Source organism: Psammomys obesus, unplaced genomic scaffold (assembly GCF_907164565.1).
Source record: "Psammomys obesus unplaced genomic scaffold, mPsaObe1.curated_primary_1811, whole genome shotgun sequence".
NCBI classification, from domain to species: domain Eukaryota; kingdom Metazoa; phylum Chordata; class Mammalia; order Rodentia; family Muridae; genus Psammomys; species Psammomys obesus.
In genome coordinates this window covers 7,963,427-7,972,940 of record NW_026586662.1, presented here as the reverse complement: position 1 = coordinate 7,972,940, position 9,514 = coordinate 7,963,427, and the positions used below count along the sequence as shown (strand labels likewise).

Sequence of the window (9,514 nt, the reverse complement as noted above, 5' to 3'; positions counted from 1 at the left end):
TTTCGGTAAGTTTTTTTTTTTTTTTCATTTTCTGCATTTTCCTTTTTTTTTATATGTAAACCAGGCTGGCCTCCAACTGACAGAGATTCACCTGCCTGTCCCCGTGGGCTAGGATTAAAAGCCTACACCACTAAGCCCAGCTTATAAGAAGAGAAAAAAAGACCTCGAATTGTGTCGTCGTCTGAACCATCGTCTGGTCTGGAGGAGTCTAGTTATCATGCACCTTAATGACAAAGGTCTTCTCCCATACACACTGAAGATGGAAGCGAACACGGGTTATTTTCCAACGTAGCACTACCCTGCCTCGTTGCATCTTTTCTTCCCCTGGCACGCGTTTAAAACCAAGAACTTGGGGCGCCCCCTTTAGCATTTGTGGGGCCCCAGGAGCCCCGGCTGCGCTCCCCGGCTGGGTCTGCCACGGGGCCTTCTGAGGATGGCATTTCTGCCCGCGCCCCGCCTAGGCCGTGCGGACCAGGCCACGCAGGGCCCCGGGGCCCGAAAGCCCCCCACCCCGGCTCCGGCCCTGCTCGGATGGCTCCGCGGCGTGTGTGTGGTGTGCGTGTGGCGGGGGGAGCCGGGACCTGAAGGAAGAGGCTCGGGGCGGCGGCGGGGCGGGCCCGGAGCCCCCTGGGGGAGGAGCGGCGGCGGGGCTGCTGTGGCGACCGACGCGCGGCGGCGGCGGAGACCCACCCCCGTCCACATGGACAAGTCGCCGAGGCCTGGGCTGATGCTCTGACGCCTGGGCGGGGTGGGCGGGCGAGCGAGCGGCGGCGGCGGCAGCGGCAGCGGCGAGGGGCCGCGGGCGCCTGACGGTCGGCGGAGCCCTCGCTGCGGCCATCTTTCCGGCCCGGGCCGCGGGGAGGCGTGGGAGCGCCCTCGCCTCCTCCTCCGTCCTCCGCGGGGCACCGGCGGCGGAGCGGCGGGGCTTCCAGCGGGGGCCGGTGGATGGGGAGTGGCGCGCCGAGCGGAGCCGGGCTCGGGGAGGAGCGGCGCCGTCGCCTCTCTCGGTTCCCGGTCGGAGCGTGAGGGGAGGGGAGCCCAGGCCGCGCGGGCCCCCTCGCCGCTTCCCGTCAGCCCCGCGCCAGGCCCGGGCGCGCGCCGCCTCGCTTTTGTGTGGAGGCCCGGCCGGCGGGGAGCGCCGTTCGCGGACGGCCGAGCCCGAGGCCCGCCACCCTGCGGCTGCTACCCTCCCGCCGCGCGGCCCCTGTTCCCCGCGAGCACCGCGGCGGTGCCGGCCATGGAGTAAGGAGGAGGCGGCGTGGGAGGAGGAAGATGGCGGCGGGCAAGAGCGGTGGCAGCGCCGGGGAGGTTACTTTTCTGGAAGGTACGTTCGTGTGTGTCTGTGTGTGTGTGTGTGTGTGTCTGTGTGTCTCCCTCCCCCCCCCCAGCCGCCAACCCCCACTCCCGGGGCGGGCAGCGGGGGGGGGGGGGAGGCCCGCCCCACCGGGGTCCTCATCTGTGTGCGCCGGCCGGGCCTGGGGCCGCGGGGGTCCGGACGGCCGATGGCGGGCGGGCCGGGAACGCGCTGCGGGCGCGCCGACTTCGGGCCGCCCGGGGAAAGAAAGGCTCGGGCAGGGCCGGCGCGAGGCGGCGCGGTGGCAGCCGCAGAGCGAGCCGAGGCCCGGGGGACGGCCTGCGGTGTTGGAGGGACAGGCCGAAGGGCTTGGGCTGGCCCCCCGCCTCTACGTCGTCCCTGGGTGACTTGGTGGGTGCGGGCGGACCGCGTTCGGGGCTTGCTCAGCGTTTCGTGGAAAGTTTTCAGACCGCTGAGCTGGGTTGGAATTGGCCGAGCCGAGGAGGCAAGGGGGAGAGGTAGTTGTTTTCACGGCCTTTTGGTTAAAAAGAAAAATAAAAAAGCTCCTAGGCTGCTCCGCTGCCACTGGGGTGCAGGTTAGGCCCGGCTGTGCCTGCTCCTCCAAAATGAGATGTGTTTGGTTATATACTTTTTGTATAAAAAGCAATTTCTATGAACAGAAAAATGAGCTTTGCGGTGCCAGTTTGGGGTAAGCCAGGAAAGCTGAAAGAGTGAGGGTGTTTCCATTTTTAGTCGCTGGTGAAGCAGAGTTAACTATTTCAGTTGGTGGACTGAGCCAGCTTAGAAAGGTATGTTTTGGTTTGGGGTCGTGGTGAATGGGTATCGGTACTGGCTTTTGCCTGTGTCGGTGTAGGGACCTCCACAGTTCAGCTACGTTTGATTGCAATTATGGCCCGGGAACATGAACGTTCACACGACTTTGTCTGGTAATCGAGTTTATAAATATGTTTAGGAAAATGAGTCTGCTTTCAGTGCTTGTTAATAACCACTCTTCGGGGGTAATTTGCAGCCCCCCCCCCGATTAAATATATCTAGGCCATGCTTTAGAAGATGATTTAGAGACATTACTGAATTAAGAAGACATAGCTCAAGAAAGAACCTTAGTGGTTACGAGTTCTATAGGAGGGTGGCTTATGCCTTGTTGACTCCTTAGCAGGGTGGGTACTCCGTCTAATGAATGGAGACTAAGAGAAGAGGAAAAGTAATTTTCTTTATTATTCTCTGTGCTTGAGGATACAGAGGGAGGCGGAAGCTTACCTTGCTTTGCAAGTCTGTGTACGAAGTGATGAGAGCTTTCTATGATTTCCCTCACAAGATAAAGAAAGCTCGTGCGGTTTCCTGACTTAATCAGTAGGTAACCTGCCAACGGGCCACTGGAGGAGTAGTAGTTCCTAGGGCAGGTTCCTATGCGTGTTGTTTTTTGTTTGGAAATTCACCAGATGGCTTTCAGATGTTCGTTTTCACCAGGCATGATTATACTTGTAGGTTTTTGTAAATTTGGGGCTTCTATGGGCTTCTAATTCTGTTTAAATTCTGAGTGGATAACACAGTATAAAACCAGCACAAAGCCATCACTAACATAGGTAATTGTCCATTTGTCCATTGCTTTAAGTTTAATCTAACTTAAGTGTTTGTAGAGGTATAGATATGAAAGTTTGAGTTTCACCTTGTCTTGTTCAGTAGGTTTTTGTTTATTCTTTTTAATTTGAGACAGGATCACATTATGTAGACCAGGCAAGCCTTGAACTTCTAGAAATCCTTTTGTCTCAGGTTCTCAAACATTAGGATTACCAATCTGAGGGTTTTAGGATTACTTTTTTTTTTTTTTTTTTTTTTGAGGACAGGGTTTCTCCATGTAACCTTTGCTGCCCTGGATTTGCTTTGTAGACCAGGCTGGCCTCGAACTCACAAGAGACCCGCCTGCCTTTGCCTCCCTGAGTGCTGGAATTACAGGCATGTGCTACTGTGCCCGGCTGGATTTACTATTTTAAAAATATTTTTAAAAGGTGTTTATTTTCTGTGTGTATGGGTCTTTGCCTGCATGTATGTGCAACATGTACAAGCCTGGTGACCACAAAGTTAAAAGAGGGCATCCAGTCACCTGGAACTGGAATAAAGAATGATTGTGAGACACAGTTTAGGTACAGGCAACAGAGCTTGGGTCCTCTACCAGAGCAGCAAGTGGTCTTAACTTATGAGCCATCTCTCCAGCCCCTAGTTTTAATATTGTAAAGGTCCCTATATTACACTTTGGTTTTCCCTGGCAGTATTTTTGAAAAATGGAAGTAGGTTTTTCTTAGCTCATCAAATATTTTTAGTAGCCTAGTCTGCTTGGTTGGAATAAAACAGAAAATGAAATACTTAAACTCACAACCTTCGTGAATGTTTATTTTAGTGGGAGAGACTACCAACAAGTTTAAAAAAAAAAAAAAAGCATCAGAGTATTATGCTTAATCAGTTTACTGAGATTTGCCCAAACTTGACAACTGTTTATAATGTGCTGGTGCCACTTGGGGTCATGAATCTGCATACAGGTACATGGAATACTGTCCTATTTTTCTTATCGATTTATCAAATGATTTCTGCTTTTCAGACCTGTGGAAATAAAAGCTCTAGGGAAGCAATTCCTTTGTAGTTTTAATGTCATATTCTTATACACGGAACACATTTGCTGTTCATGGATAAACTAGGTCATTACAATATGATAAAAGGCTGTAGAAGAAAAATGTAATGGTCGAAAATTTATTTTATAGTTTTCAAGTTAAGAAAGGTGTCCTTCCCAGCCAGTGGTAGCACATGCCTTTAATCCCAGCACCCAGGAGCCAGAGGCAGGCAGATCTTTGAGTTCCAGAGAGCCTGGTTTTCTAAGTGAGTTAAGAAAGATGTCCTTGCCCAGTAGTGGTTGTTGGCACACGCCTTTTATCCCTGCACTCAGGAGGCAGAGGCAGGCAGATCTCTGGAGCCAGCCTGGCCTACACAGAGATTTCCAGGATGGAAAACCTGTCTCAAAAAAAAAAAAAACAAAAAGAAGGGCTGGAGAGCTGGCTCAGCAATTAAGAGCACTGGCTCCTCTTCCAGAGTCCTGAGTTCAATCCCAGCAACCACATGGTGGCTCATAACAATCTACAGTGAAATATGGTGCCCTCTTCCAATGCACAGGCACACATGGAGGCAGAATGTTGTGTAAATAATGAATAAATAAATCTTGAAAAGAAAAGAAAGGTGTCCTTATCCTTAAAGAAATGATGCTGAGTAAACACCTTAATCATGAGGTACTCAAAGGAGATGATGCATATAAGGATTTAGAGGTGGTACGTGATTTCACTGCTTAAAATAAAGCAAGCAAAGAACAGAGTGTAGAAGCTCTTTGGTCTAGGATTGTAATTATGTCTCATTCCCAGCTGTAGGAAGCCACTAAATTGAGGCAAAAAAGTATTCAGATATAATTTATACATCCGTGTTCTGTAGTACTTGCTCAGTATTATGCTTGCCTAGCCTGCATAAAGCTTTGGGTTTGATCCTTAGCAAGGTATAAAACAGGGTGGTGAATGCTTGTAATCCCTGTACAAGGGAGGTAGACATGGGCTACTCAAAAGTTCAAGGTCATTCCTGTGGGATACATTAAGCTGTCTTTTTTATTTTAGGTCACTTTTGGTTTCCCTGTCTGCAATAAATTAACAGAAGTGTAGGAATGAAAGGGAGATGAATTCAAAACAAAACATTGTAGCAATCTTCATAGAAGTAAGCCTGGCTTGGAAATTGGAAAAGGAGAGTCAGTAAGTTGGAGATGGTTTGGTCTAGAGTTTATAGATTTCTTCATAAGGTTAGGGAAGACTTTAAGATCATTCTTTGAGGTTTAGCACGAGGTACTGGGAACTAATGCCATTTATTGAGACTGAGTAGACTGAGAAGGAAGTTAATGCTCTGCTGGGTCCCAAGTGTCAAATGAATGTTTGATATCTTTGTTCTAGAATATGTTTTAGCTGTTAAGAGGTTATCTAATTGTGTTCTTTTGTGACTTCTCTAGAAAGTGGCTCCTACTTATTGGACCCTCTGTATTTTATTTGTGTTGAATTATCTTTTTTTTTTTTTTTCTCGTCGTTGACTGTTTCTTTTACATCTGTTCATATACTGATGTCATGCAGCCCTTTTTCACTTGTGATAATTTTGGCAGGTTTCTCTGTTCATTCAGTGAGTATTTCAGAATGGTTTTGAGCCGGGTGCAGTGGCACATGCCTGTAAGCCCAGCACTCAGGGAGGCAGAGGCATCAGATCTCTGTGATTTTGAGGCTAACCTGGTCTACAAAGCGAGTCCAGGACAGCTAAGGCTACACAGCGAAACCCTGTCTCAAAAGAAACCAAAAAAAGAGAGAGAGAGAGAGAGAGAGAAAAGAAATGACAATTTCTGTTGTTAGTCACTACTTAAAAGCACATGGCAGTTTCTTGGATCTCGTGAATAGTAAGGAGACTAAATAATCATGATCACACTTAGAAAATTACAACTGTCAGGTACAACAAAGGAGTTATTTACAATAAGAATTTTATCTATCAGAGCTTTGAAGGATGAATAGGAGAAGTGGTGGAGAGAGAGTGCTTTTCAGGCAGAGAAGGAACGTGCATGTTTGAGGGAATGAAAACAGTACCAGCAAGAATGGTGCAAGGAGAGGCTGAATGTGACATCATCTAATATAGTTCCGAAAAGCTCTTTGACTCTTATGTGAAGACAGCTGTAGAGGGATGGAAGACCATTAGGGGAATCAGTTGGGAGATGATTGCTGTCTTTGGGCAATTATAGTCTGCTGCCCCTTTGATATTCTCTCTTCTCTCTCAACTGTGGAGCCCTAACAAGTCTGCTTTCTTTCACATTTATTTATGTATTGTGGTTACTTTTATCTCGTTTGCTTTCTCTTTACCCTTTGCTGTCATCTGAATTGCTTTCCCTACTACTTTTCCCCATTTAGTGTGTGGTGTGTGTGTATGTGAGAGAGACAGAGAGAATGCAAGCAGGCATGGGCTCCTGCCTATGCACGTGGAGGCCAGAGGTCAAAGTGTTTTTTTTCTATCACTCTACACTTTTTTGAAAATTATTAAAATAACTTTATTTATTTATTAAAAATAAATAAATGTTTATTTTATTATTTTTTCAGGACAGGGTTTCTTCATGTAGCCTTGTCTGTCCTAGACTTGGCTTTGTAGACCAGACTGGCCTTAAACTCAGAGATCCACCTGCCTCTGCCTCCTTTGTTGGTATAATGTTCTTTTGGAATGTATACAATTTACCCTTGTTCATTCAAATGCTGATTTCTCTACCCCTCTGTCTGGTTTCAATCCAGACATTGCATCATGATCCTTATTATAAGCATCACCTGTCTTAAGTTTGTGTAAACATGCCACCATTTGTTTTCTATATTGTCAATTAAATAACCAGCCCGAATGCTGAGCAATGGAAAAAATAGGGGTGGGACATTCTGGTCCTGAGGGGAGAGAGGAAGAGCAGGAGGGAGGAGCAGAGGTAGGCGGGAGAGAACTTGGAACCATGAGGAGAGATGAGCGGACTAACTAAAAGCAAGTATAATGGGTGAAATCTGAATGGTAGGAAACTATGAGGGCTTGGAGGTTTAGGATGGAGTAACTATTGCCCAACATTGTGCTCTAGGTTAGTTAAATAAATCCTAGTCTCTGTGTGGTGATTTGGGTATAGAGCTGGTTTAGGAATAACTGCTGATTAACTAAAAGATTCAACAATAAATATTTAATGAACCACAACACTCCTTGAATGTTGGAATTATAGGCTTATTTTATTTTATGTGTATGTGCCTGAGTGTGTATGTGTACCACATACACGCAGGAGCCTGAAGAAGTCAGAACAGATGTTGGGTCCCCTGGAATTGGAGTTTAGGTTATTAGCTGCTCTGAGGCTGCTGGGAATTGAAACCAGGTCCTCTGCAAGAACAATTGTTCTTAACTGCTGAGCCATCTCTCCAACTTCTTAGATGTCTTGTCTTTTCTTTTTCCATTCCTTTCTTCCTCCCTTTCTTTCCTCTCTTTCTTTCTTATGCATGTATGTGCTTGTGTTTATGTGTGCAGATGTGGGTCCATACTTGCCACACTGTACATGTAGAGGTCTGGGACAACTTCAGGTGTCAGACCTTGCCTTATATCTTGTTTGAGACATGTTCTCTTTTGTTGTTTGCCACAGCATACCATAGACAAGGCTAGCTGGCCTGTGAGCCTTGGGAACTGTCCTGCTTGCCTGCCTGGAAAGGAACTGGAATGTTTACAGCACTTTACATGGTTCTGGAAATTGGAACAGTTTCTCATGCTAGTCCATGTAGTGCTGCACATCCTGAGACATCTCTCCACCCCTCCTCTTTCCCTCTCTTTCTCCTTCCTTCCTTCTTTCTTTCTTTCTTTCTTCCTCTCTTTCTCTTTTTTAATGACAAATACTTCATTTTTTCATTTCTTGCATTTAAAGTACTCTTTGATGCTCTCTTTAGCGTGAAATTCTTTACTGTGGTTCTTTGTTTGTTTTGAGACAGGGATTCTCTGTGTAGCCTCGGCTGTCCTGGGCTGGTGTTGTAGACCAGGCTGGCCTCAAACTCACAGAGGAGCCGCCTGTGTCAGCCTCCCAGAGTGCTGGGATTATAGGCATGCACCACTGCATCTGTCTGCTTTGCTATAGTTCTTAACTGTACCCAACCATTGCCCATTTCTTTATTAGGTTGATTTCATTCTCGGCACAAAGTGCTTCCACCAACTTGACATGCATAGGCTTATCACAGTTGGATGCCAGCACACAAAGATAGGGTTGGAGCTTGTGCAAGGCTTTGGCAGCTTCAGAAATTCCACATGCTAAGCCATCATAGATGATGGAGGTCTTCTTAATCTCTTGTAGAGTAGAACCAGAGTCCATTAAGCCTCTAGCAGCAGTGCCTTTCTGGACCATACTTGGGAAGCTGAGTCTTGGATGCACCTGAGCTTTGGCACTGGGGGAAAACTCTACCATGTTTTTTAATATAGAATCTCTCACTCAACTTGGAACTGTGATTCAGCTAGACTGGCTGGCTGACTTGACAAGTTCCCTCTGGGATCATCCTGTTTCTTCCTCCCAGTGATAAGCATACAGGCATGTGCTGTTACAGCACTACTGCTTTCTAATTTAATTGATTTGTAGCTGCAGAACATCCTTTACATAATCAATTAAAAAATTCTCGATATATTTTATCCAGCATAATCTATTCTTTCTTGGGAATGTACTTGAAAAGAATGCATGTTCTGTTATAGCTGAACGTTTATGTTGTATAAATTTCAGGTACATCAGTAAATAAATAGTTTTTTTCCCTTGGTGTCATTGTTACTGGTTTAATGAGCCAATTTATGTATCACTGATGTTAAAATATGATATACTAGCTGGGTAGTCTTTGTATGCCTTTAATCATGGCAGAGGCAGGTGGATCTCTGAGTTCAAGGATAACCTGGTCTACAGGGTAAGTTCTAGGACAGCCAGGGCTAAACAGAAAAACCCTCTTGAACCCCCCCCCCCCAAGATATCCTCTGACATAAAATCGTGAATCAAAGACTCAGTTTGATTTATCACATAGTGGTTAGCTGTTTCAAAGGTAACACTTTTGGTATTTTTTTTTCCTGTAGGCAAGTAGATAGTGTTTAAGTTTTTCATTTGTGCTTGCCCCAAACATCCTGTGGGAGATGACCTTGAACTTTTGATCCTCCACCTTTGTGGTTTTGATTAATGGCATACTTCACCATACCTAGTTTATGGGGTGTTAGGACTCAAACCCAGTGCTTCCTCCATGCTGACTAAGCATTCCACCAACTGAGCTACATCCCAGCCTGTACTGTCACTTGTGTGGGAGGTGTAGCTGAACTCTGGTCTTCATGCTGTTGCTGCAGGAAATTACCCAGCCATTTTACTAATCTGTTTTTTTTTTAACTTTTATTTATATTTTTATTACAATGTATTCACTTTGTATCCCCGCTGCAGTCAGCTCCCACATCTCCTCCCAATCCCACCCACCTTGCCTTTTTTTTTTTTTAAAAAAAATAACTTTTCTGCTTTTTTTTTTTTTTTTTTTGGAATTTGCAGCAATCTTCCTGCTAGGGTGCACTGTGCCCAGTTGTCCCTTTCTAAGACGTGTGTGTGTGTGTGTGTGTGTGTGTGTGTGTGTGTGTGTGTGTGTG

General features: G+C 46.4%; 1 protein-coding gene across 1 annotated transcript in view; it reads left to right on the top strand.

The window, feature by feature from the left end:
- Nucleotides 1–767: 767 nt before the first annotated feature.
- The window catches only part of Senp6 (SUMO specific peptidase 6), a 68,338-nt gene continuing 59,591 nt past the window's right edge, over nt 768–9,514 (top strand). The window contains exon 1 of the mRNA XM_055602501.1: nt 768–1,324. The gene's annotated coding sequence lies outside the window, so the exon portion shown is untranslated. The remainder of the gene's footprint in view (nt 1,325–9,514) is intronic.